Consider the following 7,246-nt stretch of genomic DNA (forward strand, 5'->3'; position numbering starts at 1 on the left):
GTGAAAATGCTTGTGCTCAGTTCTCATATTATTGCTTTTCTTCTACATCTTTTTTTTTTTAATATAATTCTCACCAGTGTAATGCTTGACTTTTTTTTTTAAATGCACAGGCCCAAGCAACCCCCCATTACAGAGTGCAGGAGGCTGTTACGGTGTTGCAATTCATTCAAAGAAAGCCACCCCCCCCCATATAGAGTAAGAGGTGCTGAAAGCTTCAAGGGTCACAGCCATAAATCCTGCTCACCTCCCTCTCTCTTGTTTGCTCTCTAGCTAAGGTGTGTCAGGCACCGCCGTGCCCCCGCTCCCTTCCTGCCAGGGGTACCATTTGCTTTGTCCTTCTCGCAGCGAAACAGAGCGGTAAGTTTTACACGGGATGGAGACCCTCGTCTGATCCTCAGCAAACCCCCCCCGGGTGCCCGTTCCCCTCCTGCCGCGGGTGCTGCTGGCAGAAGGGGCAGGACACGTCGTGGGACGCGTGGGGTGCCGGTGTCCCCACGCCCCGGGCTGAGGGCTCTCGCGCGGTATGTGGGCGATGCAGGGCCAACTGCTTCACCCCTCGAGGGAAACCCACGTCTCCGGCCTCCTCCGCAGTGTCCTGACCACGTCCCTGCGCTCTCGGGGGGTGGGTTGCTCTAAGTCCCTCGTGCTGGAGTTGTTCCACTTTCCACCGGCGCTTTAAATAGCCAGGAGCCAAAGAGAGGATGACCTGGGAGTTAAAAGGCTTCCTTGTGTGGTGGGACATCCCGCTTCCACCGCTTGGTCTGAAAGAGGCAGACGGGTTTCCCACAGCTCAGCTCTGTGCCCTGACCACAAAATGCTGCTGCTGGGTCCCAATGGCTTTGTGATCCCTCCTGAAATGTCAGCTGCTGAACAGGAACTGCGTGCTCCGTGGCTGATTGGAACCGTGTTTTCTTGCAAATGAGCTATCAGCCAGAAGAGGAATCCTGCCTTAATAAAGTTGTAGCTTAGAGACAAGCAATAGCAGATACAACCCCTGATGCAGAGTAGCTCCCCACAGTCCCTGAGGTGAGCAAGATGATTTTTGCATGCTCTCATTTAACAGTTATAAAGCAGAGGAGAATTTAGCTCAGTCTCCGTCCTTGGGATGCCTTCTTGAATCACCATGACTTGGCCAGCACTGGCCACAGAGCCGTAAAACCACTAACTTGTGCAGGTCAGGCAGGACCTTGGATGACATCTAGTCCCAGCCCCTGCTCGAAGCATGGCCAACATAGATCAAGCAACTCAGGGACTCATCCAGCTGAGCTCTGAATATTTCCAAGGCTGCAGATTATACAGCGCCTCTGGTCAGCCTGGTCCAGTGCGTGACCACCCTCACAGAGAAAGAAATGTTTCTAGTACCTAATCAGAATTTCCTTCTTGCAACCCATTTCTGTTGCCTCTCACCCTGTCTCTGCGCATCTCCACCACCACCCCCGTATGCCCAGAGAACAGTTCCTTGGCTTGTGCTTTTGAAGTTCTAGCCACTGAAAATGCCAGCTGTTAATGTGGTATTTACAAAAAGCCAACAGCATGCTTAACTTTTTGCCTGTGCGACACAACCCCTGGCACAGGAAGTTTCCGATCTGAGAGACAGAATAAATGCATGAGGCTTGGTGCCCAGCCCATCTGTCTGACATGTCCAACCCATTAGCGAAGCTTGCACTGTATAGAGAGCTGGCCATTTCATGTGCCTACACCCCACATAGGGCTCTGCAGTCCTCCATGAGTGTTGCACTAGCCCCACTGCATTTTATTGCTCAACAATGTTTGGATGTTATTAACACATATGTACTGGAATATTTTGGGCATTTCCATCTGCAGCAGGGTCACTGGATTCCTGACGAGCTATTGAAAACATTGCAGTGCTGTTCAGTGCAGTGGTGAAAGGACTGAGCCCTGCCGAGTGATGCCAGAAAGAAAGAGATTGGGCTCTTGCCACAGAGGAAATGGGAGCAAAAGGATCAAAGTCTGTGACTAATGATGCAAGCCACGTATCCAAAGGGTACTTCCATCCCTGCGAACACTGGCAATGCAATAAGCCTGGCCTGGGGTTCAGAGCAGGCACATCTTCGTAGAAAAAAGGGAAAATAAAGGATGATAGGCTCAAAATTACAGTCCTGCTGGGATCTGTTTGCTCAGAGCTGCGCAAAATCTTCATAGCTTGTACCCCAGCTAACAGGAAGATTGTCTTGGAATTACCTCTCCTCTGACTCATGGTGTTTCTGCAGGACGCCTTCACTATAATGTTACTTCTTCCTGAGAGCAATTATTAGGGAAGCATTCATTTTCACTGTTTAATACAGTGTAGACATTGAAAATGCCTTGTGTGCAGGGGGGAAGTCAGCATTGTTTGTCCCAGGCCCGCTGAATCAGTGTGCATGCTCTCTGGGCTGTGCAGCAGATCCTAAGGGCTAGATCTGGAAAACCGGGTAGCTGCTCACCGATTTCAGCTGGCAAAAGCACCTAAGCCCTGTGGCACTCACATCCTGCTAGGAAAAAAAAAGCCATAGACTGACCACGTGCAGCAGTTGCTCACTCACTTTTCCACTGTGCAGGATTAGGCCCCTTCTGAGCACACTTGTGTTGGAGAGAGCTAGCTAGAGCAGTCCAAAACAGACCCGCAGAGTGAGATAGCAGTTAAGCAGCATGGACAAGCAGGTCTGCGTGCCCTTCTTCACTTATTAATGCAGGTTACCTGTAAGTGACTATCTGTGGCTCATTTACTGCCTTGGGCTCCTCCATACAACCTACAACCAAGGGGCTTGTTCCTTCTGCAAAGACTGTGTGTCAGGGAAGTCTTCTTCATGAATCACTCTCCTTCATGACTTACTCCTTCATGGTGTGGAGGCAAAAATGATGTTCCTATCCACAGACATCTGTGTCAGTTTCTTGAGTCAGCAGGGCCTTTGATGTTGGGAGTGATGGTGGAAGCAGAGGGGTTGTACTTTTCTTTATCTGCATTTGTTCAAACTCTCTAGTCATGAAAACAGAAGTTCAGCCTCTTTGCAGCTTCATATGTCACTGCTGTTTACTGGCCTGGCAAACACATCTTTGAGCTGACCCGGCTGTTTGATATAAAGGTTCTTTCCCCAGGAACTGGTAGGAAAGGAAGGTGAATGCTGGATCACAGCAGTTAGAGAGAAAAAAAGTGCCCATGATGCAAAGGCTTTCTTTTCTTTTTTCTTCTTGTGCATAGATTAATTAAAGTCAAAACTTAATGCTGGTCACTGAGCAGAAAATCTAACCTAGTGGGTGGGCAGTCAACCCTGCCAGACTCACCACATCCACTCTGTGGGGGTACACGGAGCGCTACCGGAACTTGTCCAAATCCTTTGTACGCACTCAGCCAAATTTTGCAGACGCTTCATATTTTTCGCAGGGTGAATAATGAGGATGCACTGATCTACTGACTGTGTGGGGTTGCTTACGCAGAAAGGCACTGCAGCTTTGGAAACTGAAGACCACACCACCACAATCTGTTTTCTGGTGGTGGTGTGCACCTTCTTCCATTGCCTCTGAACACCAGGTAATATTGTAGCCAAAAGCCGATCAGCCTCAAAGCAGGCAGAATATATTGCCTGTGTGCCCGGCGGTTAGCACACAATTACGGAGCAGGTAGGGGATTTCTTTTGCTTGCGCTTATGGATTCAAGAAACGGAGATGTCAGAAGCAGCTCACACGAGCTTGTTAGGAAAGAAGCACTGTTATTATCGCCTATAAAAACCAGCTCTCGGTTATCCCAGAAGAACAAGGAAGATGATGTAATTATGGTTTTGGCACAGTTAGCACTGGCTGAGGGCATTTTCAGTCAAGCCAGGACAGACAGTGTGCTGTTCCTTTCCAAAGCAGTCGAGACAACTGTACACGTTACAGGAGTCCCTTCTCCCTTTCCGAAATACAGCTGTTAAACAGCGCACATAAACACCAACACCAACCAGCTGCTGGGACCATCCGCGAGAACCTGCGGGGTGACTTTTAGGTGGACAGGATGCAGTTGTCTTAAACTATTTTGGACTGGAGCACACCAATTATCCTGGCTCCAGAGCAAATGAAAGACTCGACAGCTGCGAGGGCTTTCACGGATAATTAACTGCATCAGCCAGGGAGCCACTGGGAGATGAAGCTGAGCCATTTGGGAACCCCAGGAGCAACCCTTCCCCTTAGACTGCCCCCGGGGCCAGGAAGGATGGAGGATGGGATGCACGGCCAGCCTGGCTTGCTCCTGCCTGGACATCTAAAGCTGGCTTTAAAAGGTGGGAAGGAGAGCATGGAGTCCCTCCCGGCTCAGGCGTGCACCGTGTACGCCTACACAAAGACCTCTACCGTCAGGAGATCCAGCAGCAGAGGACAAGGGACCAGGACTTTTCCTGAGAGAAGGAGCTGGCAAGATATATAGAGCTTCCCGTGCTTGGCCTTGGCAGGAGCTAAATGGAGCCCACAGAGACAGCAGGCACCAAGGGAAGGGTCAAGGCTGCCGGGAAAGGGCTCCTCCGGAGCGGGTCCCTGCTGCTGGGCAGAGCGTGCTTGCTGGCAAATGGCAGAAGGCAATTTTGTCATAGTGTGCCTGCAGGACTGCTGTGCGGAGCAAACCCGAGCAACCGCAGAGCCTTTCCGCTCACCTCCCCGACGAGGGGCTGTGCCAACAGTGCGCAGTGGTGATTTACATGTGTCCACACTTCTCCCTGTGCTGTACAGACACCCTATTCCTGCCACGAGGGTCAGATCCATTACACGCTTTACGGATGGGGAAACAAAGGCAGAGAGAGAAAGGCGCTGAAGCGGAAAAGCTTGCAACAAGGGGCATTTTGCAATTGAGGTGGAGGGGAAAATGGGAGCTTCCATAAAGCACTGAAACATACACAGAAAGAGGGGGAAAGGTTGCAATTTTTGCTTTCTTCAACCTTTTTTTTCATTCTAGTCTAACTATTGCTATTGTCCCCCCAAGGGCTTCAGCCAGCCACATGTACCACTGGCACTTGAGCGAGTGGGAAGCCCAAGAGGAATACCTGTGTCTGTGTCCAGCAGGGGTCACTGACGATTTTCTTTCTTTTTTCTTCTTTCTTTATTCCTTTTTGGGGGGGTCTGCCATCCCAAGAAAGCATCCAAGTTGTGGGCAGGAATGCACTGTTGGAGCAAACTAGGAGTACAGGGAAATGTCCTCCCGCTAAGGCAAGGATGCCTTGAGCCCCACAGCCAGCAGTGGGCCAGCACTAGTGGGACAGATGCGGGCATTGATAAGGTCCAGCATCCCTTACGCTAGTACTGCATCGGTGCGTTGATTACACCAAAGCTCATGGCCAGTGGACCAACTATGGCTGTGAAGGTCTTATCCAAACAAGACATCCTGGTGCAGGCAGCTTGCTCTTCGCTGCTTGTGTGAGTGCTTGATCTCCTTGCTCTCCTGCCAGCTCAGCTCCCAGATGGGGCAAGAACAAAGGAACGTCTCCAGAAAACAAACACAGGATCTTCTCCCACCTTTCTTGGGGACTGTAGGTTACAGAAACACAGGGAGTATCTCATTGCATTTGCTCTAATGTCATGGCTGCCAAAGAGACCTGGGGTGATCATGACTCTGGGGAATATGTGGCTCCCCTCTGCCTGTGGGTAGGGGCAATGCACATGGGTAGTTTCCTACCTGGACAGGTAACAAGGACAGGTTGGGAGAGATAGAGGCCTGAGGAAGATAACTAACCACTAGCATGCTGAGCACCAGGAGCTGCTGTCAGGACAGGCTGTGATCAGGGTAAGCCAGATGCTGGAGGGGGCAGACCAGTGCTCGGGAAGCAGAGCAGCAATCCATCCTTGTGTGCCTGAGCCTGCCCCTCCTCGGTCTTTCCAATCTGGCAGGGGGGATGCCTGGTACCCACAGCTTCAGAAGCATGGCACGGGCTGGCTGTGTCTTCCCTCCCCAGGAGGGCTCGGCTGCTCCCTGCTCCAGCATATTCTTCATTGCGTATCCAGCACAAGTCTCCAGATTTCTCATGCTACTCCAGCAGCAAAAACTTGCCGCCATTACTCCAGGCTAGGACCCAGCCTTTTTTGCCTTAGGTTTATTAGGATGACTGGTTTATGACTCGCTGTGTTTTTACTGTGTCCACTAATGGCTTTTATGTAAAGCGATTCACTGATGAGACTGTAAAGGCCAGCAGCCCATGCAAGTGATATTTCTGCAAAGTTTCCCTGTCCTTTCCAGTGACATTTGCCGGGGCAGTGCAGAACTGCTGGTCCCTCTGTGTCAGGACACGATGACACGTCGACGCAGTTGGCAAGGACATATCCTCTGAGTGTTCATTCCAAAAGGAAATATGAACTGTCAAAATGTGGAAATCCTCCATAGATGGGGCATCTGCACCTGTCTCTCTGCAGCTCACTCGCCGTCCTGGGCTGCAGCAGTCTGCTAGGGGTAGGTAACGCCGGGCATTGGGCACGTTGCCTCCATGTGCAGCAGCAAGGTGATTTAGAGGGGATTCCTCCTCCAGACGCGGGGTGTGTGCCTGCACACACAGGTTATTCACATGCAGTAGGCTTGAGAGTGAAGCCCTGGGTGAGGGGAGCTGCTGGTGATTCGGGGTGGTGCTTCCAGCTGGAGTAGCCTCTCCTACAGAGACCTCCGAGTCCTTGTGGATCCTTGATACATTTCTCAGGACAAGGTGCACCTTCATCACCACAAATAGCACCTCTCCTCACCAGCCAACTCTCTGATGACAGGCAGCAAATCTTTGCAGGTTTCTTTCTGCTCAGGAACCTGTGACACCCTCCAATCTGCAGTGCCAGTCCAGTATTGCTGTTTCCTATCACTATGTTTCCGCTGTCCAGGCTCCAGTGATAACCTCCTTCAATTCACCTTCAGGCACTCCCAGGTTTTCCTCAAAATGCAGTGAGCAGTCAGAGACGGCAAGCTGCAGGCTCTTATGGGCTGATGAGCCACATATGCCCACTCTGCTCTCTTCTAATGCTGGGCAAACAGTTTGCCATTAACAATGTGTTTAAGACAAATTGTCCTTCTGTCTGTTTGTGAAGCTGGACGCTGAGTCTTGGGAGCTCGTTATCACTGGAAATTCCTCAGTGAATGGCTTCAGTGACCAGCACTGGATCACCCGATGAACTGTACCGCTGTTCATGCCTTTAATACTCATTGCTCATTCTGTGGGTTTGGTCTTGGCATTTTTTTCTAACACCTGATTCCCAGACCAATATTTCCTTTTCATAAAGGTTGTTGCATGAGTACATTCTCTCTAAAAAC

The sequence above is a fragment of the Harpia harpyja genome, chromosome 8, assembly GCF_026419915.1.
Source record: "Harpia harpyja isolate bHarHar1 chromosome 8, bHarHar1 primary haplotype, whole genome shotgun sequence".
Classification (NCBI taxonomy): domain Eukaryota; kingdom Metazoa; phylum Chordata; class Aves; order Accipitriformes; family Accipitridae; genus Harpia; species Harpia harpyja.